This window comes from Ambystoma mexicanum, unplaced genomic scaffold (assembly GCF_040938575.1).
Source record: "Ambystoma mexicanum isolate Mex_15411 unplaced genomic scaffold, UKY_AmexF1_1 Mex_scaf46, whole genome shotgun sequence".
NCBI lineage: Eukaryota > Metazoa > Chordata > Amphibia > Caudata > Ambystomatidae > Ambystoma > Ambystoma mexicanum.
In genome coordinates this window covers 576,732-604,045 of record NW_027182462.1, presented here as the reverse complement: position 1 = coordinate 604,045, position 27,314 = coordinate 576,732, and the positions used below count along the sequence as shown (strand labels likewise).

Genomic DNA, 27,314 nt, shown 5'->3' with positions numbered 1-27,314 from the left:
CCTCCAGGAGCTCTTGTTATATTTTTCTGAACTTCAACTTGATGTGTTTATCTATCAATGGCCGGGTAAGGAAGAACGAGTCAACGATCTTGTTTCTATTATGACAAACATGATCTATTTTTCACTGACTTTGCACCACCATTGTTTTATCTCTTCTTTAAGCATGGGATTCGAGCACCGTTCCCAAACAGACGAGGTGGCCGAGTGGTTAAGGCGATGGACTGCTAATCCATTGTGCTCTGCACGCGTGGGTTCGAATCCCACCTTCGTCGTATTTTTTCTTTATAGTCTGCATTTAAACATAGACCAAAGTCTTTCAACCTCCCTGTGAAAGACAGGAATGAGTACAGATATGGAAATAGAGATGTAAAAATAAGTTCATTGGTGCAGGCGGAGAATGAAATTAGTCAAAGACTTTCCTCGTAGGTTTCCATTCTTTACTATTATAGGAGCCAAAATCAGCGCAGTTAGTAAACTCCCAAGCTTACATCCCAAATTCTTTTTTCTTTTAGTTGTCTGCCTTTTACATGTTCCTTTTGCCATCATTCTGACCTGCTATCTAAACTCATGAACCTGTTCAGCATCCTACTCAATACATACATACCCGTAAAAGTACATACTCAAACGCATACCGACAATGTATCACCAACATAAGCACACACGCTTTCGCAAATCAGATGTATGATGACGTACTGAACACATGCAGAGATATACAGCCATTTTTACACAACCAGAAATTCATATACCTGGAGATCTACCTAGGTAAAACCCATGGTTTCTTTGCACTTTCTGTTGTTGGCTGTGAGCAAGCAGCAGGTGGCCTTGTAGCTCAGTGGCAGAGCACTGGTCTCGTAAACCAGGGGTCATGAGTTCAAACCTCATCAGGGCCTCGGGCGGATTATTTTCAAAAAGCACGGGGAAGAGAAGCCAGAGTTGCACCATCTACAGAGAACCTTTTATGACAGGATGCATCCTCATAATTGAAGTCTTCCACAGAAGAAGTGAAATAGAGTTCGAGAGGAAGGCCTAATGTTTTCAGGCAAAGACTGACAAAAACCTTGCAATGTCGCATGTAGCTGCTTTGGTGAAAAGACTGTTCAAGTACACAATGCAACGGAGGGGTGTTCCCCATCTCCATACAATCATCTCTTTGATAATGTAAACGTGCCAGGCGTGTTGAAAGACAAAGACAGACACAACCGCACATACCAGTTGAAGAAAGACAGCCAGCAAACACATTTGTATAGAGGTAAGCAAGCCTCAATTAGAGATGTGAGTCCCTCCGTTTCTGCGGGAGTCCACAAGTTTAATAAAAAATGAACACATATCTTTCATGTTCTAATGATTACCAATCTTTCTGATTAGCTCTGCATAGCTCCAATGGCTATGTGTGTGTGTGTGTGTGTATGTGCCCGTGTGTGTAGGGGAAGGGGTCGGTAGATGTGTTCACACAGAGCAAGTTGCATACATCGCCAACAGCCATTCTCTCCTGCTCCTGTGCATCCAGTTCGGAAGCGAACCCACCCAATTGTTCTATATGTCTGCTACCCTGACCGCATTCACACATCATTGGCTATTAGTATGCAGCTTGTGGGCGCTGTCAATGGGATATAAGCACCATTCCCCATGTCTGCAATAGCTAGACCAGATTCTGAGGTATGATGAGCAGGGGTCCAGGCACTTCGCCTGACGAACGCCTGACAAACGCTGGGCTTAGCCCTGCCGGGCCTAGCCCTGAGGGGCCTAACTGGGCATGGCCCTGTGTAAGGTAGGGTGAGCAGGGGACCACTTGCAACTAACCTTCGGCACCAATCAGGCATGGAGAGGTCTGTGCAAATGCCCAGCCCTTTAGCAATCTCGATCTGCAAAACCTTCAACTCCTAATTCTCATGGCTCCCAGAAGCCCTAGCCCATATGCAAATGAGGCGAGTTCCTATCAGCATCCTTGTTCTGCTTGATTTTATCAAAGTGACTGCCTGATTAGTGAAAGGGTATTTATTCTCAGAGGTTTGCTTCAAAGGCGATAATGCAGTAAATAGACAACATTATTCTTTGTAAGTTGATATTGTCTCCTGGATCCTACTCCAGTAACCCTTTTTCTACCTTTACAAATGTCTTCCGTAAGTGGTGCTCAGCAGAAAATGGAGTATAATAACAGTTGACATTTTTTATTTTCTGTTCTATTTTCAAAAACCCTCCGTAGCTGTATTTAAAGCGCAAACACCCCATAAATAACTTGCAATGAGTATTCCATGTCTAAAAGGCAGAGGAGCTGTCATACAACATTAACTGACAATCAAGGAAACCTTGAGGTGAACCAAAAAATGTCCAGAACATTTATTGGTTCAATAATTCAGTTTTGAGGTGAATTAGTAAAAAGTTCCAAAGTTGCTCCAGGTGAGGCTTGAACTCACAACCTCGGCATTGCTCACTGCATGTACTGCTGTATAAGTACCGCGCGCTAACCGATTGCGCCACTGGAGCTGCTGTGTTTTGGTTTTCGACATGAAACTACACCCACAAACACACACACAAGTGTACAAAAGCACCCACAAGCTCTGGCATTGTCTTTTTAGCTGACACCAAATTATGGGTGCCTTGTAGTGCCCATATTGTGCCACTGGAGCTTACCTTTTAGCCTGATATACACTTTGCCACTGATGTTCAGCCAATGGTGCAGTCAAATGTCCCTTCTACATTTTTGTCATGCTGCAGGCAGTGCCACTGGAGCCAGCATGATGCTCTTCCTCATATTCAACACGTGTCAATTGAAACACCTCCCAATGTCATCTTGGCGATGCCTATAAACACCCCAGGACTTTGATGAATTTTTCTCAACAGCAAGTGAGGCAGTTTTCCTGCAAACGGCTGGATGTACCTCAACAAGGAACGCATTGTGGTTCTATTTTGAAGATGTTTGTGTTATTACCTGTAAAGACTTGAATGCCTAACATAATCCCTGTAGACGAGGTGGCCGAGTGGTTAAGGCGATGGACTGCTAATCTGCTGTACACGCGTGGTTTCGAATCCCACCTTTGTCGATTTTAACTTTTGAAATCTTTTTTAAACATCTGCATTGCTCTAAGCACCATTGCCATTGGCTTTCAAAGAACATACAGACAAAAGTGAAAATATGCATGTTAGTTGATTAAGAAGGACACAAACAAGGTTGTCGTGTTACTGGCAGGAATGCAATCTGCTGTGCTTGACTACCCTTTGAGCCAGAATCCGGATAGAAATTTAAAAAAGCAAAGGTAATATCCATATTGTCTCTCTGCTGCCATGTACATGTTTTTTTCAACTTTCACGCATCACATCTCCTCATTAGTCACCCTAAAATTGCACGGAATACGCACAAATTAGCTGCTCCTCAAAAAATCGGCCAGAAAAAAACAGGTCAAATCACAATCATATACATACATTCTCACACACCCTTCAAATATGTCTACCCAGTAAACATCATGTTGTGTGCTCGTTGTGTTGCTGTTATGCGTTGTAACCTGAGGGGCTCTGTAGCTCAGTGGCAGAGCACTGGTCTTGTAAACCAGGGGTCGTGAGTTCGATCCTCATCAGGGCCTCCAAATGGTAATTTTCTTGAACATTGTTGAATAGGAACTGATATTGCACATTGTACCTGTGCAACCTTTTACCAATGGATTCGGGCCTATAACAAAGCCACAAGCGCAAGGTGTCTGAATAGTCTGTGGGGAAGGTCGGCTTTCTGGACCTAATTTCTTCAAGAAAAAGACCTTGATAATTTTGTGATGACAGATGCAGATGATCACGGTGAAGCCCTTACTCTATTGAACAGTACAGCGGTTCTGGGTTGCACGCCTTTCTCTATTTTCAGGGACGTTGATGTGGCAAAATTTAATTGGAAAAGGGTTATTGCCATCACTCACTATTTAAATTCAATGACATCACAGGAAGCAGCAGCATCTGAACTTTGATCTTGGCTGGAAACGTTGAATGATGCCAAACACTGGGAAACTGGAGCTTGCGTTATGCTGGTTTTACTACTAATGGTGTGCCATACGGAAGCTCAAGCACCTTCCTCTGGATTAGTGTTGTGAACCCTCCAGGAGCTCTTGTTATATTTTTCTGAACTTCAACTTGATGTGTTTATCTATCAATGGCCGGGTAAGGAAGAACGAGTCAACGATCTTGTTTCTATTATGACAAACATGATCTATTTTTCACTGACTTTGCACCACCATTGTTTTATCTCTTCTTTAAGCATGGGATTCGAGCACCGTTCCCAAACAGACGAGGTGGCCGAGTGGTTAAGGCGATGGACTGCTAATCCATTGTGCTCTGCACGCGTGGGTTCGAATCCCACCTTCGTCGTATTTTTTCTTTATAGTCTGCATTTAAACATAGACCAAAGTCTTTCAACCTCCCTGTGAAAGACAGGAATGAGTACAGATATGGAAATAGAGATGTAAAAATAAGTTCATTGGTGCAGGTGGAGAATGAAATTAGTCAAAGACTTTCCTCGTAGGTTTCCATTCTTTACTATTATAGGAGCCAAAATCAGCGCAGTTAGTAAACTCCCAAGCTTACATCCCAAATTCTTTTTTCTTTTAGTTGTCTGCCTTTTACATGTTCCTTTTGCCATCATTCTGACCTGCTATCTAAACTCATGAACCTGTTCAGCATCCTACTCAATACATACATACCCGTAAAAGTACATACTCAAACGCATACCGACAATGTATCACCAACATAAGCACACACGCTTTCGCAAATCAGATGTATGATGACGTACTGAACACATGCAGAGATATACAGCCATTTTTACACAACCAGAAATTCATATACCTGGAGATCTACCTAGGTAAAACCCATGGTTTCTTTGCACTTTCTGTTGTTGGCTGTGAGCAAGCAGCAGGTGGCCTTGTAGCTCAGTGGCAGAGCACTGGTCTCGTAAACCAGGGGTCATGAGTTCAAACCTCATCAGGGCCTCGGGCGGATTATTTTCAAAAAGCACGGGGAAGAGAAGCCAGAGTTGCACCATCTACAGAGAACCTTTTATGACAGGATGCATCCTCATAATTGAAGTCTTCCACAGAAGAAGTGAAATAGAGTTCGAGAGGAAGGCCTAATGTTTTCAGGCAAAGACTGACAAAAACCTTGCAATGTCGCATGTAGCTGCTTTGGTGAAAAGACTGTTCAAGTACACAATGCAACGGAGGGGTGTTCCCCATCTCCATACAATCATCTCTTTGATAATGTAAACGTGCCAGGCGTGTTGAAAGACAAAGACAGACACAACCGCACATACCAGTTGAAGAAAGACAGCCAGCAAACACATTTGTATAGAGGTAAGCAAGCCTCAATTAGAGATGTGAGTCCCTCCGTTTCTGCGGGAGTCCACAAGTTTAATAAAAAATGAACACATATCTTTCATGTTCTAATGATTACCAATCTTTCTGATTAGCTCTGCATAGCTCCAATGGCTATGTGTGTGTGTGTGTGTGTATGTGCCCGTGTGTGTAGGGGAAGGGGTCGGTAGATGTGTTCACGCAGAGCAAGTTGCATACATCGCCAACAGCCATTCTCTCCTGCTCCTGTGCATCCAGTTCGGAAGCGAACCCACCCAATTGTTCTATATGTCTGCTACCCTGACCGCATTCACACATCATTGGCTATTAGTATGCAGCTTGTGGGCGCTGTCAATGGGATATAAGCACCATTCCCCATGTCTGCAATAGCTAGACCAGATTCTGAGGTATGATGAGCAGGGGTCCAGGCACTTCGCCTGACGAACGCCTGACAAACGCTGGGCTTAGCCCTGCCGGGCCTAGCCCTGAGGGGCCTAACTGGGCATGGCCCTGTGTAAGGTAGGGTGAGCAGGGGACCACTTGCAACTAACCTTCGGCACCAATCAGGCATGGAGAGGTCTGTGCAAATGCCCAGCCCTTTAGCAATCTCGATCTGCAAAACCTTCAACTCCTAATTCTCATGGCTCCCAGAAGCCCTAGCCCATATGCAAATGAGGCGAGTTCCTATCAGCATCCTTGTTCTGCTTGATTTTATCAAAGTGACTGCCTGATTAGTGAAAGGGTATTTATTCTCAGAGGTTTGCTTCAAAGGCGATAATGCAGTAAATAGACAACATTATTCTTTGTAAGTTGATATTGTCTCCTGGATCCTACTCCAGTAACCCTTTTTCTACCTTTACAAATGTCTTCCGTAAGTGGTGCTCAGCAGAAAATGGAGTATAATAACAGTTGACATTTTTTATTTTCTGTTCTATTTTCAAAAACCCTCCGTAGCTGTATTTAAAGCGCAAACACCCCATAAATAACTTGCAATGAGTATTCCATGTCTAAAAGGCAGAGGAGCTGTCATACAACATTAACTGACAATCAAGGAAACCTTGAGGTGAACCAAAAAATGTCCAGAACATTTATTGGTTCAATAATTCAGTTTTGAGGTGAATTAGTAAAAAGTTCCAAAGTTGCTCCAGGTGAGGCTTGAACTCACAACCTCGGCATTGCTCACTGCATGTACTGCTGTATAAGTACCGCGTGCTAACCGATTGCGCCACTGGAGCTGCTGTGTTTTGGTTTTCGACATGAAACTACACCCACAAACACACACACAAGTGTACAAAAGCACCCACAAGCTCTGGCATTGTCTTTTTAGCTGACACCAAATTATGGGTGCCTTGTAGTGCCCATATTGTGCCACTGGAGCTTACCTTTTAGCCTGATATACACTTTGCCACTGATGTTCAGCCAATGGTGCAGTCAAATGTCCCTTCTACATTTTTGTCATGCTGCAGGCAGTGCCACTGGAGCCAGCATGATGCTCTTCCTCATATTCAACACGTGTCAATTGAAACACCTCCCAATGTCATCTTGGCGATGCCTATAAACACCCCAGGACTTTGATGAATTTTTCTCAACAGCAAGTGAGGCAGTTTTCCTGCAAACGGCTGGATGTACCTCAACAAGGAACGCATTGTGGTTCTATTTTGAAGATGTTTGTGTTATTACCTGTAAAGACTTGAATGCCTAACATAATCCCTGTAGACGAGGTGGCCGAGTGGTTAAGGCGATGGACTGCTAATCTGCTGTACACGCGTGGTTTCGAATCCCACCTTTGTCGATTTTAACTTTTGAAATCTTTTTTAAACATCTGCATTGCTCTAAGCACCATTGCCATTGGCTTTCAAAGAACATACAGACAAAAGTGAAAATATGCATGTTAGTTGATTAAGAAGGACACAAACAAGGTTGTCGTGTTACTGGCAGGAATGCAATCTGCTGTGCTTGACTACCCTTTGAGCCAGAATCCGGATAGAAATTTAAAAAAGCAAAGGTAATATCCATATTGTCTCTCTGCTGCCATGTACATGTTTTTTTCAACTTTCACGCATCACATCTCCTCATTAGTCACCCTAAAATTGCACGGAATACGCACAAATTAGCTGCTCCTCAAAAAATCGGCCAGAAAAAAACAGGTCAAATCACAATCATATACATACATTCTCACACACCCTTCAAATATGTCTACCCAGTAAACATCATGTTGTGTGCTCGTTGTGTTGCTGTTATGCGTCGTAACCTGAGGGGCTCTGTAGCTCAGTGGCAGAGCACTGGTCTTGTAAACCAGGGGTCGTGAGTTCGATCCTCATCAGGGCCTCCAAATGGTAATTTTCTTGAACATTGTTGAATAGGAACTGATATTGCACATTGTACCTGTGCAACCTTTTACCAATGGATTCGGGCCTATAACAAAGCCACAAGCGCAAGGTGTCTGAATAGTCTGTGGGGAAGGTCGGCTTTCTGGACCTAATTTCTTCAAGAAAAAGACCTTGATAATTTTGTGATGACAGATGCAGATGATCACGGTGAAGCCCTTACTCTATTGAACAGTACAGCGGTTCTGGGTTGCACGCCTTTCTCTATTTTCAGGGACGTTGATGTGGCAAAATTTAATTGGAAAAGGGTTATTGCCATCACTCACTATTTAAATTCAATGACATCACAGGAAGCAGCAGCATCTGAACTTTGATCTTGGCTGGAAACGTTGAATGATGCCAAACACTGGGAAACTGGAGCTTGCGTTATGCTGGTTTTACTACTAATGGTGTGCCATACGGAAGCTCAAGCACCTTCCTCTGGATTAGTGTTGTGAACCCTCCAGGAGCTCTTGTTATATTTTTCTGAACTTCAACTTGATGTGTTTATCTATCAATGGCCGGGTAAGGAAGAACGAGTCAACGATCTTGTTTCTATTATGACAAACATGATCTATTTTTCACTGACTTTGCACCACCATTGTTTTATCTCTTCTTTAAGCATGGGATTCGAGCACCGTTCCCAAACAGACGAGGTGGCCGAGTGGTTAAGGCGATGGACTGCTAATCCATTGTGCTCTGCACGCGTGGGTTCGAATCCCACCTTCGTCGTATTTTTTCTTTATAGTCTGCATTTAAACATAGACCAAAGTCTTTCAACCTCCCTGTGAAAGACAGGAATGAGTACAGATATGGAAATAGAGATGTAAAAATAAGTTCATTGGTGCAGGCGGAGAATGAAATTAGTCAAAGACTTTCCTCGTAGGTTTCCATTCTTTACTATTATAGGAGCCAAAATCAGCGCAGTTAGTAAACTCCCAAGCTTACATCCCAAATTCTTTTTTCTTTTAGTTGTCTGCCTTTTACATGTTCCTTTTGCCATCATTCTGACCTGCTATCTAAACTCATGAACCTGTTCAGCATCCTACTCAATACATACATACCCGTAAAAGTACATACTCAAACGCATACCGACAATGTATCACCAACATAAGCACACACGCTTTCGCAAATCAGATGTATGATGACGTACTGAACACATGCAGAGATATACAGCCATTTTTACACAACCAGAAATTCATATACCTGGAGATCTACCTAGGTAAAACCCATGGTTTCTTTGCACTTTCTGTTGTTGGCTGTGAGCAAGCAGCAGGTGGCCTTGTAGCTCAGTGGCAGAGCACTGGTCTCGTAAACCAGGGGTCATGAGTTCAAACCTCATCAGGGCCTCGGGCGGATTATTTTCAAAAAGCACGGGGAAGAGAAGCCAGAGTTGCACCATCTACAGAGAACCTTTTATGACAGGATGCATCCTCATAATTGAAGTCTTCCACAGAAGAAGTGAAATAGAGTTCGAGAGGAAGGCCTAATGTTTTCAGGCAAAGACTGACAAAAACCTTGCAATGTCGCATGTAGCTGCTTTGGTGAAAAGACTGTTCAAGTACACAATGCAACGGAGGGGTGTTCCCCATCTCCATACAATCATCTCTTTGATAATGTAAACGTGCCAGGCGTGTTGAAAGACAAAGACAGACACAACCGCACATACCAGTTGAAGAAAGACAGCCAGCAAACACATTTGTATAGAGGTAAGCAAGCCTCAATTAGAGATGTGAGTCCCTCCGTTTCTGCGGGAGTCCACAAGTTTAATAAAAAATGAACACATATCTTTCATGTTCTAATGATTACCAATCTTTCTGATTAGCTCTGCATAGCTCCAATGGCTATGTGTGTGTGTGTGTGTGTATGTGCCCGTGTGTGTAGGGGAAGGGGTCGGTAGATGTGTTCACGCAGAGCAAGTTGCATACATCGCCAACAGCCATTCTCTCCTGCTCCTGTGCATCCAGTTCGGAAGCGAACCCACCCAATTGTTCTATATGTCTGCTACCCTGACCGCATTCACACATCATTGGCTATTAGTATGCAGCTTGTGGGCGCTGTCAATGGGATATAAGCACCATTCCCCATGTCTGCAATAGCTAGACCAGATTCTGAGGTATGATGAGCAGGGGTCCAGGCACTTCGCCTGACGAACGCCTGACAAACGCTGGGCTTAGCCCTGCCGGGCCTAGCCCTGAGGGGCCTAACTGGGCATGGCCCTGTGTAAGGTAGGGTGAGCAGGGGACCACTTGCAACTAACCTTCGGCACCAATCAGGCATGGAGAGGTCTGTGCAAATGCCCAGCCCTTTAGCAATCTCGATCTGCAAAACCTTCAACTCCTAATTCTCATGGCTCCCAGAAGCCCTAGCCCATATGCAAATGAGGCGAGTTCCTATCAGCATCCTTGTTCTGCTTGATTTTATCAAAGTGACTGCCTGATTAGTGAAAGGGTATTTATTCTCAGAGGTTTGCTTCAAAGGCGATAATGCAGTAAATAGACAACATTATTCTTTGTAAGTTGATATTGTCTCCTGGATCCTACTCCAGTAACCCTTTTTCTACCTTTACAAATGTCTTCCGTAAGTGGTGCTCAGCAGAAAATGGAGTATAATAACAGTTGACATTTTTTATTTTCTGTTCTATTTTCAAAAACCCTCCGTAGCTGTATTTAAAGCGCAAACACCCCATAAATAACTTGCAATGAGTATTCCATGTCTAAAAGGCAGAGGAGCTGTCATACAACATTAACTGACAATCAAGGAAACCTTGAGGTGAACCAAAAAATGTCCAGAACATTTATTGGTTCAATAATTCAGTTTTGAGGTGAATTAGTAAAAAGTTCCAAAGTTGCTCCAGGTGAGGCTTGAACTCACAACCTCGGCATTGCTCACTGCATGTACTGCTGTATAAGTACCGCGTGCTAACCGATTGCGCCACTGGAGCTGCTGTGTTTTGGTTTTCGACATGAAACTACACCCACAAACACACACACAAGTGTACAAAAGCACCCACAAGCTCTGGCATTGTCTTTTTAGCTGACACCAAATTATGGGTGCCTTGTAGTGCCCATATTGTGCCACTGGAGCTTACCTTTTAGCCTGATATACACTTTGCCACTGATGTTCAGCCAATGGTGCAGTCAAATGTCCCTTCTACATTTTTGTCATGCTGCAGGCAGTGCCACTGGAGCCAGCATGATGCTCTTCCTCATATTCAACACGTGTCAATTGAAACACCTCCCAATGTCATCTTGGCGATGCCTATAAACACCCCAGGACTTTGATGAATTTTTCTCAACAGCAAGTGAGGCAGTTTTCCTGCAAACGGCTGGATGTACCTCAACAAGGAACGCATTGTGGTTCTATTTTGAAGATGTTTGTGTTATTACCTGTAAAGACTTGAATGCCTAACATAATCCCTGTAGACGAGGTGGCCGAGTGGTTAAGGCGATGGACTGCTAATCTGCTGTACACGCGTGGTTTCGAATCCCACCTTTGTCGATTTTAACTTTTGAAATCTTTTTTAAACATCTGCATTGCTCTAAGCACCATTGCCATTGGCTTTCAAAGAACATACAGACAAAAGTGAAAATATGCATGTTAGTTGATTAAGAAGGACACAAACAAGGTTGTCGTGTTACTGGCAGGAATGCAATCTGCTGTGCTTGACTACCCTTTGAGCCAGAATCCGGATAGAAATTTAAAAAAGCAAAGGTAATATCCATATTGTCTCTCTGCTGCCATGTACATGTTTTTTTCAACTTTCACGCATCACATCTCCTCATTAGTCACCCTAAAATTGCACGGAATACGCACAAATTAGCTGCTCCTCAAAAAATCGGCCAGAAAAAAACAGGTCAAATCACAATCATATACATACATTCTCACACACCCTTCAAATATGTCTACCCAGTAAACATCATGTTGTGTGCTCGTTGTGTTGCTGTTATGCGTCGTAACCTGAGGGGCTCTGTAGCTCAGTGGCAGAGCACTGGTCTTGTAAACCAGGGGTCGTGAGTTCGATCCTCATCAGGGCCTCCAAATGGTAATTTTCTTGAACATTGTTGAATAGGAACTGATATTGCACATTGTACCTGTGCAACCTTTTACCAATGGATTCGGGCCTATAACAAAGCCACAAGCGCAAGGTGTCTGAATAGTCTGTGGGGAAGGTCGGCTTTCTGGACCTAATTTCTTCAAGAAAAAGACCTTGATAATTTTGTGATGACAGATGCAGATGATCACGGTGAAGCCCTTACTCTATTGAACAGTACAGCGGTTCTGGGTTGCACGCCTTTCTCTATTTTCAGGGACGTTGATGTGGCAAAATTTAATTGGAAAAGGGTTATTGCCATCACTCACTATTTAAATTCAATGACATCACAGGAAGCAGCAGCATCTGAACTTTGATCTTGGCTGGAAACGTTGAATGATGCCAAACACTGGGAAACTGGAGCTTGCGTTATGCTGGTTTTACTACTAATGGTGTGCCATACGGAAGCTCAAGCACCTTCCTCTGGATTAGTGTTGTGAACCCTCCAGGAGCTCTAGTTATATTTTTCTGAACTTCAACTTGATGTGTTTATCTATCAATGGCCGGGTAAGGAAGAACGAGTCAACGATCTTGTTTCTATTATGACAAACATGATCTATTTTTCACTGACTTTGCACCACCATTGTTTTATCTCTTCTTTAAGCATGGGATTCGAGCACCGTTCCCAAACAGACGAGGTGGCCGAGTGGTTAAGGCGATGGACTGCTAATCCATTGTGCTCTGCACGCGTGGGTTCGAATCCCACCTTCGTCGTATTTTTTCTTTATAGTCTGCATTTAAACATAGACCAAAGTCTTTCAACCTCCCTGTGAAAGACAGGAATGAGTACAGATATGGAAATAGAGATGTAAAAATAAGTTCATTGGTGCAGGCGGAGAATGAAATTAGTCAAAGACTTTCCTCGTAGGTTTCCATTCTTTACTATTATAGGAGCCAAAATCAGCGCAGTTAGTAAACTCCCAAGCTTACATCCCAAATTCTTTTTTCTTTTAGTTGTCTGCCTTTTACATGTTCCTTTTGCCATCATTCTGACCTGCTATCTAAACTCATGAACCTGTTCAGCATCCTACTCAATACATACATACCCGTAAAAGTACATACTCAAACGCATACCGACAATGTATCACCAACATAAGCACACACGCTTTCGCAAATCAGATGTATGATGACGTACTGAACACATGCAGAGATATACAGCCATTTTTACACAACCAGAAATTCATATACCTGGAGATCTACCTAGGTAAAAACCATGGTTTCTTTGCACTTTCTGTTGTTGGCTGTGAGCAAGCAGCAGGTGGCCTTGTAGCTCAGTGGCAGAGCACTGGTCTCGTAAACCAGGGGTCATGAGTTCAAACCTCATCAGGGCCTTGGGCGGATTATTTTCAAAAAGCACGGGGAAGAGAAGCCAGAGTTGCACCATCTACAGAGAACCTTTTATGACGGGATGCATCCTCATAATTGAAGTCTTCCACAGAAGGAGTGAAATAGAGTTCGAGAGGAAGGCCTAATGTTTTCAGGCAAAGACTGACAAAAACCTTGCAATGTCGCATGTAGCTGCTTTGGTGAAAAGACTGTTCAAGTTCACAATGCAACGGAGGGGTGTTCCCCATCTCCATACAATCATCTCTTTGATAATGTAAACGTGCCAGGCGTGTTGAAAGACAAAGACAGACACAACCGCACATACCAGTTGAAGAAAGACAGCCAGCAAACACATTTGTATAGAGGTAAGCAAGCCTCAATTAGAGATGTGAGTCCCTCCGTTTCTGCGGGAGTCCACAAGTTTAATAAAAAATGAACACATATCTTTCATGTTCTAATGATTACCAATCTTTCTGATTAGCTCTGCATAGCTCCAATGGCTATGTGTGTGTGTGTGTGTGTATGTGCCCGTGTGTGTAGGGGAAGGGGTCGGTAGATGTGTTCACGCAGAGCAAGTTGCATACATCGCCAACAGCCATTCTCTCCTGCTCCTGTGCATCCAGTTCGGAAGCGAACCCACCCAATTGTTCTATATGTCTGCTACCCTGACCGCATTCACACATCATTGGCTATTAGTATGCAGCTTGTGGGCGCTGTCAATGGGATATAAGCACCATTCCCCATGTCTGCAATAGCTAGACCAGATTCTGAGGTATGATGAGCAGGGGTCCAGGCACTTCGCCTGACGAACGCCGGGCTTAGCCCTGCCGGGCCTAGCCCTGAGGGGCCTAACTGGGCATGGCCCTGTGTAAGGTAGGGTGAGCAGGGGACCACTTGCAACTAACCTTCGGCACCAATCAGGCATGGAGAGGTCTGTGCAAATGCCCAGCCCTTTAGCAATCTCGATCTGCAAAACCTTCAACTCCTAATTCTCATGGCTCCCAGAAGCCCTAGCCCATATGCAAATGAGGCGAGTTCCTATCAGCATCCTTGTTCTGCTTGATTTTATCAAAGTGACTGCCTGATTAGTGAAAGGGTATTTATTCTCAGAGGTTTGCTTCAAAGGCGATAATGCAGTAAATAGACAACATTATTCTTTGTAAGTTGATATTGTCTCCTGGATCCTACTCCAGTAACCCTTTTTCTACCTTTACAAATGTCTTCCGTAAGTGGTGCTCAGCAGAAAATGGAGTATAATAACAGTTGACATTTTTTATTTTCTGTTCTATTTTCAAAAACCCTCCGTAGCTGTATTTAAAGCGCAAACACCCCATAAATAACTTGCAATGAGTATTCCATGTCTAAAAGGCAGAGGAGCTGTCATACAACATTAACTGACAATCAAGGAAACCTTGAGGTGAACCAAAAAATGTCCAGAACATTTATTGGTTCAATAATTCAGTTTTGAGGTGAATTAGTAAAAAGTTCCAAAGTTGCTCCAGGTGAGGCTTGAACTCACAACCTCGGCATTGCTCACTGCATGTACTGCTGTATAAGTACCGCGCGCTAACCGATTGCGCCACTGGAGCTGCTGTGTTTTGGTTTTCGACATGAAACTACACCCACAAACACACACACAAGTGTACAAAAGCACCCACAAGCTCTGGCATTGTCTTTTTAGCTGACACCAAATTATGGGTGCCTTGTAGTGCCCATATTGTGCCACTGGAGCTTACCTTTTAGCCTGATATACACTTTGCCACTGATGTTCAGCCAATGGTGCAGTCAAATGTCCCTTCTACATTTTTGTCATGCTGCAGGCAGTGCCACTGGAGCCAGCATGATGCTCTTCCTCATATTCAACACGTGTCAATTGAAACACCTCCCAATGTCATCTTGGCGATGCCTATAAACACCCCAGGACTTTGATGAATTTTTCTCAACAGCAAGTGAGGCAGTTTTCCTGCAAACGGCTGGATGTACCTCAACAAGGAACGCATTGTGGTTCTATTTTGAAGATGTTTGTGTTATTACCTGTAAAGACTTGAATGCCTAACATAACCCCTGTAGACGAGGTGGCCGAGTGGTTAAGGCGATGGACTGCTAATCTGCTGTACACGCGTGGTTTCGAATCCCACCTTTGTCGATTTTAACTTTTGAAATCTTTTTTAAACATCTGCATTGCTCTAAGCACCATTGCCATTGGCTTTCAAAGAACATACAGACAAAAGTGAAAATATGCATGTTAGTTGATTAAGAAGGACACAAACAAGGTTGTCGTGTTACTGGCAGGAATGCAATCTGCTGTGCTTGACTACCCTTTGAGCCAGAATCCGGATAGAAATTTAAAAAAGCAAAGGTAATATCCATATTGTCTCTCTGCTGCCATGTACATGTTTTTTTCAACTTTCACGCATCACATCTCCTCATTAGTCACCCTAAAATTGCACGGAATACGCACAAATTAGCTGCTCCTCAAAAAATCGGCCAGAAAAAAACAGGTCAAATCACAATCATATACATACATTCTCACACACCCTTCAAATATGTCTACCCAGTAAACATCATGTTGTGTGCTCGTTGTGTTGCTGTTATGCGTCGTAACCTGAGGGGCTCTGTAGCTCAGTGGCAGAGCACTGGTCTTGTAAACCAGGGGTCGTGAGTTCGATCCTCATCAGGGCCTCCAAATGGTAATTTTCTTGAACATTGTTGAATAGGAACTGATATTGCACATTGTACCTGTGCAACCTTTTACCAATGGATTCGGGCCTATAACAAAGCCACAAGCGCAAGGTGTCTGAATAGTCTGTGGGGAAGGTCGGCTTTCTGGACCTAATTTCTTCAAGAAAAAGACCTTGATAATTTTGTGATGACAGATGCAGATGATCACGGTGAAGCCCTTACTCTATTGAACAGTACAGCGGTTCTGGGTTGCACGCCTTTCTCTATTTTCAGGGACGTTGATGTGGCAAAATTTAATTGGAAAAGGGTTATTGCCATCACTCACTATTTAAATTCAATGACATCACAGGAAGCAGCAGCATCTGAACTTTGATCTTGGCTGGAAACGTTGAATGATGCCAAACACTGGGAAACTGGAGCTTGCGTTATGCTGGTTTTACTACTAATGGTGTGCCATACGGAAGCTCAAGCACCTTCCTCTGGATTAGTGTTGTGAACCCTCCAGGAGCTCTTGTTATATTTTTCTGAACTTCAACTTGATGTGTTTATCTATCAATGGCCGGGTAAGGAAGAACGAGTCAACGATCTTGTTTCTATTATGACAAACATGATCTATTTTTCACTGACTTTGCACCACCATTGTTTTATCTCTTCTTTAAGCATGGGATTCGAGCACCGTTCCCAAACAGACGAGGTGGCCGAGTGGTTAAGGCGATGGACTGCTAATCCATTGTGCTCTGCACGCGTGGGTTCGAATCCCACCTTCGTCGTATTTTTTCTTTATAGTCTGCATTTAAACATAGACCAAAGTCTTTCAACCTCCCTGTGAAAGACAGGAATGAGTACAGATATGGAAATAGAGATGTAAAAATAAGTTCATTGGTGCAGGCGGAGAATGAAATTAGTCAAAGACTTTCCTCGTAGGTTTCCATTCTTTACTATTATAGGAGCCAAAATCAGCACAGTTAGTAAACTCCCAAGCTTACATCCCAAATTCTTTTTTCTTTTAGTTGTCTGCCTTTTACATGTTCCTTTTGCCATCATTCTGACCTGCTATCTAAACTCATGAACCTGTTCAGCATCCTACTCAATACATACATACCCGTAAAAGTACATACTCAAACGCATACCGACAATGTATCACCAACATAAGCACACACGCTTTCGCAAATCAGATGTATGATGACGTACTGAACACATGCAGAGATATACAGCCATTTTTACACAACCAGAAATTCATATACCTGGAGATCTACCTAGGTAAAAACCATGGTTTCTTTGCACTTTCTGTTGTTGGCTGTGAGCAAGCAGCAGGTGGCCTTGTAGCTCAGTGGCAGAGCACTGGTCTCGTAAACCAGGTGTCATGAGTTCAAACCTCATCAGGGCCTCGGGCGGATTATTTTCAAAAAGCACGGGGAAGAGAAGCCAGAGTTGCACCATCTACAGAGAACCTTTTATGACGGGATGCATCCTCATAATTGAAGTCTTCCACAGAAGGAGTGAAATAGAGTTCGAGAGGAAGGCCTAATGTTTTCAGGCAAAGACTGACAAAAACCTTGCAATGTCGCATGTAGCTGCTTTGGTGAAAAGACTGTTCAAGTTCACAATGCAACGGAGGGGTGTTCCCCATCTCCATACAATCATCTCTTTGATAATGTAAACGTGCCAGGCGTGTTGAAAGACAAAGACAGACACAACCGCACATACCAGTTGAAGAAAGACAGCCAGCAAACACATTTGTATAGAGGTAAGCAAGCCTCAATTAGAGATGTGAGTCCCTCCGTTTCTGCGGGAGTCCACAAGTTTAATAAAAAATGAACACATATCTTTCATGTTCTAATGATTACCAATCTTTCTGATTAGCTCTGCATAGCTCCAATGGCTATGTGTGTGTGTGTGTGTGTATGTGCCCGTGTGTGTAGGGGAAGGGGTCGGTAGATGTGTTCACGCAGAGCAAGTTGCATACATCGCCAACAGCCATTCTCTCCTGCTCCTGTGCATCCAGTTCGGAAGCGAACCCACCCAATTGTTCTATATGTCTGCTACCCTGACCGCATTCACACATCATTGGCTATTAGTATGCAGCTTGTGGGCGCTGTCAATGGGATATAAGCACCATTCCCCATGTCTGCAATAGCTAGACCAGATTCTGAGGTATGATGAGCAGGGGTCCAGGCACTTCGCCTGACGAACGCCGGGCTTAGCCCTGCCGGGCCTAGCCCTGAGGGGCCTAACTGGGCATGGCCCTGTGTAAGGTAGGGTGAGCAGGGGACCACTTGCAACTAACCTTCGGCACCAATCAGGCATGGAGAGGTCTGTGCAAATGCCCAGCCCTTTAGCAATCTCGATCTGCAAAACCTTCAACTCCTAATTCTCATGGCTCCCAGAAGCCCTAGCCCATATGCAAATGAGGCGAGTTCCTATCAGCATCCTTGTTCTGCTTGATTTTATCAAAGTGACTGCCTGATTAGTGAAAGGGTATTTATTCTCAGAGGTTTGCTTCAAAGGCGATAATGCAGTAAATAGACAACATTATTCTTTGTAAGTTGATATTGTCTCCTGGATCCTACTCCAGTAACCCTTTTTCTACCTTTACAAATGTCTTCCGTAAGTGGTGCTCAGCAGAAAATGGAGTATAATAACAGTTGACATTTTTTATTTTCTGTTCTATTTTCAAAAACCCTCCGTAGCTGTATTTAAAGCGCAAACACCCCATAAATAACTTGCAATGAGTATTCCATGTCTAAAAGGCAGAGGAGCTGTCATACAACATTAACTGACAATCAAGGAAACCTTGAGGTGAACCAAAAAATGTCCAGAACATTTATTGGTTCAATAATTCAGTTTTGAGGTGAATTAGTAAAAAGTTCCAAAGTTGCTCCAGGTGAGGCTTGAACTCACAACCTCGGCATTGCTCACTGCATGTACTGCTGTATAAGTACCGCGCGCTAACCGATTGCGCCACTGGAGCTGCTGTGTTTTGGTTTTCGACATGAAACTACACCCACAAACACACACACAAGTGTACAAAAGCACCCACAAGCTCTGGCATTGTCTTTTTAGCTGACACCAAATTATGGGTGCCTTGTAGTGCCCATATTGTGCCACTGGAGCTTACCTTTTAGCCTGATATACACTTTGCCACTGATGTTCAGCCAATGGTGCAGTCAAATGTCCCTTCTACATTTTTGTCATGCTGCAGGCAGTGCCACTGGAGCCAGCATGATGCTCTTCCTCATATTCAACACGTGTCAATTGAAACACCTCCCAATGTCATCTTGGCGATGCCTATAAACACCCCAGGACTTTGATGAATTTTTCTCAACAGCAAGTGAGGCAGTTTTCCTGCAAACGGCTGGATGTACCTCAACAAGGAACGCATTGTGGTTCTATTTTGAAGATGTTTGTGTTATTACCTGTAAAGACTTGAATGCCTAACATAATCCCTGTAGACGAGGTGGCCGAGTGGTTAAGGCGATGGACTGCTAATCTGCTGTACACGCGTGGTTTCGAATCCCACCTTTGTCGATTTTAACTTTTGAAATCTTTTTTAAACATCTGCATTGCTCTAAGCACCATTGCCATTGGCTTTCAAAGAACATACAGACAAAAGTGAAAATATGCATGTTAGTTGATTAAGAAGGACACAAACAAGGTTGTCGTGTTACTGGCAGGAATGCAATCTGCTGTGCTTGACTACCCTTTGAGCCAGAATCCGGATAGAAATTTAAAAAAGCAAAGGTAATATCCATATTGTCTCTCTGCTGCCATGTACATGTTTTTTTCAACTTTCACGCATCACATCTCCTCATTAGTCACCCTAAAATTGCACGGAATACGCACAAATTAGCTGCTCCTCAAAAAATCGGCCAGAAAAAAACAGGTCAAATCACAATCATATACATACATTCTCACACACCCTTCAAATATGTCTACCCAGTAAACATCATGTTGTGTGCTCGTTGTGTTGCTGTTATGCGTCGTAACCTGAGGGGCTCTGTAGCTCAGTGGCAGAGCACTGGTCTTGTAAACCAGGGGTCGTGAGTTCGATCCTCATCAGGGCCTCCAAATGGTAATTTTCTTGAACATTGTTGAATAGGAACTGATATTGCACATTGTACCTGTGCAACCTTTTACCAATGGATTCGGGCCTATAACAAAGCCACAAGCGCAAGGTGTCTGAATAGTCTGTGGGGAAGGTCGGCTTTCTGGACCTAATTTCTTCAAGAAAAAGACCTTGATAATTTTGTGATGACAGATGCAGATGATCACGGTGAAGCCCTTACTCTATTGAACAGTACAGCGGTTCTGGGTTGCACGCCTTTCTCTATTTTCAGGGACGTTGATGTGGCAAAATTTAATTGGAAAAGGGTTATTGCCATCACTCACTATTTAAATTCAATGACATCACAGGAAGCAGCAGCATCTGAACTTTGATCTTGGCTGGAAACGTTGAATGATGCCAAACACTGGGAAACTGGAGCTTGCGTTATGCTGGTTTTACTACTAATGGTGTGCCATACGGAAGCTCAAGCACCTTCCTCTGGATTAGTGTTGTGAACCCTCCAGGAGCTCTTGTTATATTTTTCTGAACTTCAACTTGATGTGTTTATCTATCAATGGCCGGGTAAGGAAGAACGAGTCAACGATCTTGTTTCTATTATGACAAACATGATCTATTTTTCACTGACTTTGCACCACCATTGTTTTATCTCTTCTTTAAGCATGGGATTCGAGCACCGTTCCCAAACAGACGAGGTGGCCGAGTGGTTAAGGCGATGGACTGCTAATCCATTGTGCTCTGCACGCGTGGGTTCGAATCCCACCTTCGTCGTATTTTTTCTTTATAGTCTGCATTTAAACATAGACCAAAGTCTTTCAACCTCCCTGTGAAAGACAGGAATGAGTACAGATATGGAAATAGAGATGTAAAAATAAGTTCATTGGTGCAGGCGGAGAATGAAATTAGTCAAAGACTTTCCTCGTAGGTTTCCATTCTTTACTATTATAGGAGCCAAAATCAGCACAGTTAGTAAACTCCCAAGCTTACATCCCAAATTCTTTTTTCTTTTAGTTGTCTGCCTTTTACATGTTCCTTTTGCCATCATTCTGACCTGCTATCTAAACTCATGAACCTGTTCAGCATCCTACTCAATACATACATACCCGTAAAAGTACATACTCAAACGCATACCGACAATGTATCACCAACATAAGCACACACGCTTTCGCAAATCAGATGTATGATGACGTACTGAACACATGCAGAGATATACAGCCATTTTTACACAACCAGAAATTCATATACCTGGAGATCTACCTAGGTAAAAACCATGGTTTCTTTGCACTTTCTGTTGTTGGCTGTGAGCAAGCAGCAGGTGGCCTTGTAGCTCAGTGGCAGAGCACTGGTCTCGTAAACCAGGTGTCATGAGTTCAAACCTCATCAGGGCCTCGGGCGGATTATTTTCAAAAAGCACGGGGAAGAGAAGCCAGAGTTGCACCATCTACAGAGAACCTTTTATGACGGGATGCATCCTCATAATTGAAGTCTTCCACAGAAGGAGTGAAATAGAGTTCGAGAGGAAGGCCTAATGTTTTCAGGCAAAGACTGACAAAAACCTTGCAATGTCGCATGTAGCTGCTTTGGTGAAAAGACTGTTCAAGTTCACAATGCAACGGAGGGGTGTTCCCCATCTCCATACAATCATCTCTTTGATAATGTAAACGTGCCAGGCGTGTTGAAAGACAAAGACAGACACAACCGCACATACCAGTTGAAGAAAGACAGCCAGCAAACACATTTGTATAGAGGTAAGCAAGCCTCAATTAGAGATGTGAGTCCCTCCGTTTCTGCGGGAGTCCACAAGTTTAATAAAAAATGAACACATATCTTTCATGTTCTAATGATTACCAATCTTTCTGATTAGCTCTGCATAGCTCCAATGGCTATGTGTGTGTGTGTGTGTGTATGTGCCCGTGTGTGTAGGGGAAGGGGTCGGTAGATGTGTTCACGCAGAGCAAGTTGCATACATCGCCAACAGCCATTCTCTCCTGCTCCTGTGCATCCAGTTTGGAAGCGAACCCACCCAATTGTTCTATATGTCTGCTACCCTGACCGCATTCACACATCATTGGCTATTAGTATGCAGCTTGTGGGCGCTGTCAATGGGATATAAGCACCATTCCCCATGTCTGCAATAGCTAGACCAGATTCTGAGGTATGATGAGCAGGGGTCCAGGCACTTCGCCTGACGAACGCCGGGCTTAGCCCTGCCGGGCCTAGCCCTGAGGGGCCTAACTGGGCATGGCCCTGTGTAAGGTAGGGTGAGCAGGGGACCACTTGCAACTAACCTTCGGCACCAATCAGGCATGGAGAGGTCTGTGCAAATGCCCAGCCCTTTAGCAATCTCGATCTGCAAAACCTTCAACTCCTAATTCTCATGGCTCCCAGAAGCCCTAGCCCATATGCAAATGAGGCGAGTTCCTATCAGCATCCTTGTTCTGCTTGATTTTATCAAAGTGACTGCCTGATTAGTGAAAGGGTATTTATTCTCAGAGGTTTGCTTCAAAGGCGATAATGCAGTAAATAGACAACATTATTCTTTGTAAGTTGATATTGTCTCCTGGATCCTACTCCAGTAACCCTTTTTCTACCTTTACAAATGTCTTCCGTAAGTGGTGCTCAGCAGAAAATGGAGTATAATAACAGTTGACATTTTTTATTTTCTGTTCTATTTTCAAAAACCCTCCGTAGCTGTATTTAAAGCGCAAACACCCCATAAATAACTTGCAATGAGTATTCCATGTCTAAAAGGCAGAGGAGCTGTCATACAACATTAACTGACAATCAAGGAAACCTTGAGGTGAACCAAAAAATGTCCAGAACATTTATTGGTTCAATAATTCAGTTTTGAGGTGAATTAGTAAAAAGTTCCAAAGTTGCTCCAGGTGAGGCTTGAACTCACAACCTCGGCATTGCTCACTGCATGTACTGCTGTATAAGTACCGCGCGCTAACCGATTGCGCCACTGGAGCTGCTGTGTTTTGGTTTTCGACATGAAACTACACCCACAAACACACACACAAGTGTACAAAAGCACCCACAAGCTCTGGCATTGTCTTTTTAGCTGACACCAAATTATGGGTGCCTTGTAGTGCCCATATTGTGCCACTGGAGCTTACCTTTTAGCCTGATATACACTTTGCCACTGATGTTCAGCCAATGGTGCAGTCAAATGTCCCTTCTACATTTTTGTCATGCTGCAGGCAGTGCCACTGGAGCCAGCATGATGCTCTTCCTCATATTCAACACGTGTCAATTGAAACACCTCCCAATGTCATCTTGGCGATGCCTATAAACACCCCAGGACTTTGATGAATTTTTCTCAACAGCAAGTGAGGCAGTTTTCCTGCAAACGGCTGGATGTACCTCAACAAGGAACGCATTGTGGTTCTATTTTGAAGATGTTTGTGTTATTACCTGTAAAGACTTGAATGCCTAACATAATCCCTGTAGACGAGGTGGCCGAGTGGTTAAGGCGATGGACTGCTAATCTGCTGTACACGCGTGGTTTCGAATCCCACCTTTGTCGATTTTAACTTTTGAAATCTTTTTTAAACATCTGCATTGCTCTAAGCACCATTGCCATTGGCTTTCAAAGAACATACAGACAAAAGTGAAAATATGCATGTTAGTTGATTAAGAAGGACACAAACAAGGTTGTCGTGTTACTGGCAGGAATGCAATCTGCTGTGCTTGACTACCCTTTGAGCCAGAATCCGGATAGAAATTTAAAAAAGCAAAGGTAATATCCATATTGTCTCTCTGCTGCCATGTACATGTTTTTTTCAACTTTCACGCATCACATCTCCTCATTAGTCACCCTAAAATTGCACGGAATACGCACAAATTAGCTGCTCCTCAAAAAATCGGCCAGAAAAAAACAGGTCAAATCACAATCATATACATACATTCTCACACACCCTTCAAATATGTCTACCCAGTAAACATCATGTTGTGTGCTCGTTGTGTTGCTGTTATGCGTCGTAACCTGAGGGGCTCTGTAGCTCAGTGGCAGAGCACTGGTCTTGTAAACCAGGGGTCGTGAGTTCGATCCTCATCAGGGCCTCCAAATGGTAATTTTCTTGAACATTGTTGAATAGGAACTGATATTGCACATTGTACCTGTGCAACCTTTTACCAATGGATTCGGGCCTATAACAAAGCCACAAGCGCAAGGTGTCTGAATAGTCTGTGGGGAAGGTCGGCTTTCTGGACCTAATTTCTTCAAGAAAAAGACCTTGATAATTTTGTGATGACAGATGCAGATGATCACGGTGAAGCCCTTACTCTATTGAACAGTACAGCGGTTCTGGGTTGCACGCCTTTCTCTATTTTCAGGGACGTTGATGTGGCAAAATTTAATTGGAAAAGGGTTATTGCCATCACTCACTATTTAAATTCAATGACATCACAGGAAGCAGCAGCATCTGAACTTTGATCTTGGCTGGAAACGTTGAATGATGCCAAACACTGGGAAACTGGAGCTTGCGTTATGCTGGTTTTACTACTAATGGTGTGCCATACGGAAGCTCAAGCACCTTCCTCTGGATTAGTGTTGTGAACCCTCCAGGAGCTCTTGTTATATTTTTCTGAACTTCAACTTGATGTGTTTATCTATCAATGGCCGGGTAAGGAAGAACGAGTCAACGATCTTGTTTCTATTATGACAAACATGATCTATTTTTCACTGACTTTGCACCACCATTGTTTTATCTCTTCTTTAAGCATGGGATTCGAGCACCGCTCCCAAACAGACGAGGTGGCCGAGTGGTTAAGGCGATGGACTGCTAATCCATTGTGCTCTGCACGCGTGGGTTCGAATCCCACCTTCGTCGTATTTTTTCTTTATAGTCTGCATTTAAACATAGACCAAAGTCTTTCAACCTCCCTGTGAAAGACAGGAATGAGTACAGATATGGAAATAGAGATGTAAAAATAAGTTCATTGGTGCAGGCGGATAATGAAATTAGTCAAAGACTTTCCTCGTAGGTTTCCATTCTTTACTATTATAGGAGCCAAAATCAGCGCAGTTAGTAAACTCCCAAGCTTACATCCCAAATTCTTTTTTCTTTTAGTTGTCTGCCTTTTACATGTTCCTTTTGCCATCATTCTGACCTGCTATCTAAACTCATGAACCTGTTCAGCATCCTACTCAATACATACATACCCGTAAAAGTACATACTCAAACGCATACCGACAATGTATCACCAACATAAGCACACACGCTTTCGCAAATCAGATGTATGATGACGTACTGAACACATGCAGAGATATACAGCCATTTTTACACAACCAGAAATTCATATACCTGGAGATCTACCTAGGTAAAAACCATGGTTTCTTTGCACTTTCTGTTGTTGGCTGTGAGCAAGCAGCAGGTGGCCTTGTAGCTCAGTGGCAGAGCACTGGTCTCGTAAACCATGGGTCATGAGTTCAAACCTCATCAGGGCCTCGGGCGGATTATTTTCAAAAAGCACGGGGAAGAGAAGCCAGAGTTGCACCATCTACAGAGAACCTTTTATGACGGGATGCATCCTCATAATTGAAGTCTTCCACAGAAGGAGTGAAATAGAGTTCGAGAGGAAGGCCTAATGTTTTCAGGCAAAGACTGACAAAAACCTTGCAATGTCGCATGTAGCTGCTTTGGTGAAAAGACTGTTCAAGTTCACAATGCAACGGAGGGGTGTTCCCCATCTCCATACAATCATCTCTTTGATAATGTAAACGTGCCAGGCGTGTTGAAAGACAAAGACAGACACAACCGCACATACCAGTTGAAGAAAGACAGCCAGCAAACACATTTGTATAGAGGTAAGCAAGCCTCAATTAGAGATGTGAGTCCCTCCGTTTCTGCGGGAGTCCACAAGTTTAATAAAAAATGAACACATATCTTTCATGTTCTAATGATTACCAATCTTTCTGATTAGCTCTGCATAGCTCCAATGGCTATGTGTGTGTGTGTGTGTGTATGTGCCCGTGTGTGTAGGGGAAGGGGTCGGTAGATGTGTTCACGCAGAGCAAGTTGCATACATCGCCAACAGCCATTCTCTCCTGCTCCTGTGCATCCAGTTCGGAAGCGAACCCACCCAATTGTTCTATATGTCTGCTACCCTGACCGCATTCACACATCATTGGCTATTAGTATGCAGCTTGTGGGCGCTGTCAATGGGATATAAGCACCATTCCCCATGTCTGCAATAGCTAGACCAGATTCTGAGGTATGATGAGCAGGGGTCCAGGCACTTCGCCTGACGAACGCCGGGCTTAGCCCTGCCGGGCCTAGCCCTGAGGGGCCTAACTGGGCATGGCCCTGTGTAAGGTAGGGTGAGCAGGGGACCACTTGCAACTAACCTTCGGCACCAATCAGGCATGGAGAGGTCTGTGCAAATGCCCAGCCCTTTAGCAATCTCGATCTGCAAAACCTTCAACTCCTAATTCTCATGGCTCCCAGAAGCCCTAGCCCATATGCAAATGAGGCGAGTTCCTATCAGCATCCTTGTTCTGCTTGATTTTATCAAAGTGACTGCCTGATTAGTGAAAGGGTATTTATTCTCAGAGGTTTGCTTCAAAGGCGATAATGCAGTAAATAGACAACATTATTCTTTGTAAGTTGATATTGTCTCCTGGATCCTACTCCAGTAACCCTTTTTCTACCTTTACAAATGTCTTCCGTAAGTGGTGCTCAGCAGAAAATGGAGTATAATAACAGTTGACATTTTTTATTTTCTGTTCTATTTTCAAAAACCCTCCGTAGCTGTATTTAAAGCGCAAACACCCCATAAATAACTTGCAATGAGTATTCCATGTCTAAAAGGCAGAGGAGCTGTCATACAACATTAACTGACAATCAAGGAAACCTTGAGGTGAACCAAAAAATGTCCAGAACATTTATTGGTTCAATAATTCAGTTTTGAGGTGAATTAGTAAAAAGTTCCAAAGTTGCTCCAGGTGAGGCTTGAACTCACAACCTCGGCATTGCTCACTGCATGTACTGCTGTATAAGTACCGCGCGCTAACCGATTGCGCCACTGGAGCTGCTGTGTTTTGGTTTTCGACATGAAACTACACCCACAAACACACACACAAGTGTACAAAAGCACCCACAAGCTCTGGCATTGTCTTTTTAGCTGACACCAAATTATGGGTGCCTTGTAGTGCCCATATTGTGCCACTGGAGCTTACCTTTTAGCCTGATATACACTTTGCCACTGATGTTCAGCCAATGGTGCAGTCAAATGTCCCTTCTACATTTTTGTCATGCTGCAGGCAGTGCCACTGGAGCCAGCATGATGCTCTTCCTCATATTCAACACGTGTCAATTGAAACACCTCCCAATGTCATCTTGGCGATGCCTATAAACACCCCAGGACTTTGATGAATTTTTCTCAACAGCAAGTGAGGCAGTTTTCCTGCAAACGGCTGGATGTACCTCAACAAGGAACGCATTGTGGTTCTATTT

The 27,314-nt window shown here is 43.5% G+C and overlaps 27 non-coding genes across 27 annotated transcripts; 20 read left to right on the top strand and 7 right to left on the bottom strand.

The window, feature by feature from the left end:
• The first annotated feature begins 190 nt into the window (after window positions 1-190).
• Window positions 191-272, top strand: TRNAS-GCU (transfer RNA serine (anticodon GCU)). The gene has a single exon. It is a non-coding gene; the product is annotated as a tRNA-Ser (tRNA).
• Window positions 273-818: 546 nt separating this feature from the next.
• TRNAT-CGU (transfer RNA threonine (anticodon CGU)) lies at window positions 819-890 on the top strand. Its single transcript has one exon. It is a non-coding gene; the product is annotated as a tRNA-Thr (tRNA).
• Window positions 891-2,389: 1,499 nt separating this feature from the next.
• Window positions 2,390-2,484, bottom strand: TRNAI-UAU (transfer RNA isoleucine (anticodon UAU)). Its single transcript has 2 exons — window positions 2,447-2,484; window positions 2,390-2,425 (listed from the first exon to the last, which is right to left on the bottom strand). It is a non-coding gene; the product is annotated as a tRNA-Ile (tRNA).
• A 1,022-nt stretch (window positions 2,485-3,506) lies between these two features.
• Window positions 3,507-3,578, top strand: TRNAT-UGU (transfer RNA threonine (anticodon UGU)). The gene has a single exon. It is a non-coding gene; the product is annotated as a tRNA-Thr (tRNA).
• A 687-nt stretch (window positions 3,579-4,265) lies between these two features.
• On the top strand, window positions 4,266-4,347 carry TRNAS-GCU (transfer RNA serine (anticodon GCU)). The gene has a single exon. It is a non-coding gene; the product is annotated as a tRNA-Ser (tRNA).
• Window positions 4,348-4,893: 546 nt separating this feature from the next.
• On the top strand, window positions 4,894-4,965 carry TRNAT-CGU (transfer RNA threonine (anticodon CGU)). Its single transcript has one exon. It is a non-coding gene; the product is annotated as a tRNA-Thr (tRNA).
• A 1,499-nt stretch (window positions 4,966-6,464) lies between these two features.
• Window positions 6,465-6,559, bottom strand: TRNAI-UAU (transfer RNA isoleucine (anticodon UAU)). The gene is made up of 2 exons: window positions 6,522-6,559; window positions 6,465-6,500 (listed from the first exon to the last, which is right to left on the bottom strand). It is a non-coding gene; the product is annotated as a tRNA-Ile (tRNA).
• A 1,022-nt stretch (window positions 6,560-7,581) lies between these two features.
• TRNAT-UGU (transfer RNA threonine (anticodon UGU)) lies at window positions 7,582-7,653 on the top strand. Its single transcript has one exon. It is a non-coding gene; the product is annotated as a tRNA-Thr (tRNA).
• Window positions 7,654-8,340: 687 nt separating this feature from the next.
• On the top strand, window positions 8,341-8,422 carry TRNAS-GCU (transfer RNA serine (anticodon GCU)). The gene has a single exon. It is a non-coding gene; the product is annotated as a tRNA-Ser (tRNA).
• Window positions 8,423-8,968: 546 nt separating this feature from the next.
• TRNAT-CGU (transfer RNA threonine (anticodon CGU)) lies at window positions 8,969-9,040 on the top strand. The gene has a single exon. It is a non-coding gene; the product is annotated as a tRNA-Thr (tRNA).
• A 1,499-nt stretch (window positions 9,041-10,539) lies between these two features.
• Window positions 10,540-10,634, bottom strand: TRNAI-UAU (transfer RNA isoleucine (anticodon UAU)). The gene is made up of 2 exons: window positions 10,597-10,634; window positions 10,540-10,575 (listed from the first exon to the last, which is right to left on the bottom strand). It is a non-coding gene; the product is annotated as a tRNA-Ile (tRNA).
• Window positions 10,635-11,656: 1,022 nt separating this feature from the next.
• TRNAT-UGU (transfer RNA threonine (anticodon UGU)) lies at window positions 11,657-11,728 on the top strand. The gene has a single exon. It is a non-coding gene; the product is annotated as a tRNA-Thr (tRNA).
• A 687-nt stretch (window positions 11,729-12,415) lies between these two features.
• TRNAS-GCU (transfer RNA serine (anticodon GCU)) lies at window positions 12,416-12,497 on the top strand. Its single transcript has one exon. It is a non-coding gene; the product is annotated as a tRNA-Ser (tRNA).
• A 546-nt stretch (window positions 12,498-13,043) lies between these two features.
• TRNAT-CGU (transfer RNA threonine (anticodon CGU)) lies at window positions 13,044-13,115 on the top strand. Its single transcript has one exon. It is a non-coding gene; the product is annotated as a tRNA-Thr (tRNA).
• A 1,488-nt stretch (window positions 13,116-14,603) lies between these two features.
• Window positions 14,604-14,698, bottom strand: TRNAI-UAU (transfer RNA isoleucine (anticodon UAU)). The gene is made up of 2 exons: window positions 14,661-14,698; window positions 14,604-14,639 (listed from the first exon to the last, which is right to left on the bottom strand). It is a non-coding gene; the product is annotated as a tRNA-Ile (tRNA).
• Window positions 14,699-15,720: 1,022 nt separating this feature from the next.
• TRNAT-UGU (transfer RNA threonine (anticodon UGU)) lies at window positions 15,721-15,792 on the top strand. The gene has a single exon. It is a non-coding gene; the product is annotated as a tRNA-Thr (tRNA).
• A 687-nt stretch (window positions 15,793-16,479) lies between these two features.
• TRNAS-GCU (transfer RNA serine (anticodon GCU)) lies at window positions 16,480-16,561 on the top strand. The gene has a single exon. It is a non-coding gene; the product is annotated as a tRNA-Ser (tRNA).
• A 546-nt stretch (window positions 16,562-17,107) lies between these two features.
• TRNAT-CGU (transfer RNA threonine (anticodon CGU)) lies at window positions 17,108-17,179 on the top strand. Its single transcript has one exon. It is a non-coding gene; the product is annotated as a tRNA-Thr (tRNA).
• A 1,488-nt stretch (window positions 17,180-18,667) lies between these two features.
• On the bottom strand, window positions 18,668-18,762 carry TRNAI-UAU (transfer RNA isoleucine (anticodon UAU)). Its single transcript has 2 exons — window positions 18,725-18,762; window positions 18,668-18,703 (listed from the first exon to the last, which is right to left on the bottom strand). It is a non-coding gene; the product is annotated as a tRNA-Ile (tRNA).
• Window positions 18,763-19,784: 1,022 nt separating this feature from the next.
• On the top strand, window positions 19,785-19,856 carry TRNAT-UGU (transfer RNA threonine (anticodon UGU)). Its single transcript has one exon. It is a non-coding gene; the product is annotated as a tRNA-Thr (tRNA).
• Window positions 19,857-20,543: 687 nt separating this feature from the next.
• TRNAS-GCU (transfer RNA serine (anticodon GCU)) lies at window positions 20,544-20,625 on the top strand. Its single transcript has one exon. It is a non-coding gene; the product is annotated as a tRNA-Ser (tRNA).
• A 546-nt stretch (window positions 20,626-21,171) lies between these two features.
• On the top strand, window positions 21,172-21,243 carry TRNAT-CGU (transfer RNA threonine (anticodon CGU)). Its single transcript has one exon. It is a non-coding gene; the product is annotated as a tRNA-Thr (tRNA).
• Window positions 21,244-22,731: 1,488 nt separating this feature from the next.
• TRNAI-UAU (transfer RNA isoleucine (anticodon UAU)) lies at window positions 22,732-22,826 on the bottom strand. The gene is made up of 2 exons: window positions 22,789-22,826; window positions 22,732-22,767 (listed from the first exon to the last, which is right to left on the bottom strand). It is a non-coding gene; the product is annotated as a tRNA-Ile (tRNA).
• Window positions 22,827-23,848: 1,022 nt separating this feature from the next.
• TRNAT-UGU (transfer RNA threonine (anticodon UGU)) lies at window positions 23,849-23,920 on the top strand. The gene has a single exon. It is a non-coding gene; the product is annotated as a tRNA-Thr (tRNA).
• A 687-nt stretch (window positions 23,921-24,607) lies between these two features.
• TRNAS-GCU (transfer RNA serine (anticodon GCU)) lies at window positions 24,608-24,689 on the top strand. The gene has a single exon. It is a non-coding gene; the product is annotated as a tRNA-Ser (tRNA).
• A 546-nt stretch (window positions 24,690-25,235) lies between these two features.
• Window positions 25,236-25,307, top strand: TRNAT-CGU (transfer RNA threonine (anticodon CGU)). The gene has a single exon. It is a non-coding gene; the product is annotated as a tRNA-Thr (tRNA).
• A 1,488-nt stretch (window positions 25,308-26,795) lies between these two features.
• Window positions 26,796-26,890, bottom strand: TRNAI-UAU (transfer RNA isoleucine (anticodon UAU)). The gene is made up of 2 exons: window positions 26,853-26,890; window positions 26,796-26,831 (listed from the first exon to the last, which is right to left on the bottom strand). It is a non-coding gene; the product is annotated as a tRNA-Ile (tRNA).
• Window positions 26,891-27,314: the final 424 nt, after the last annotated feature.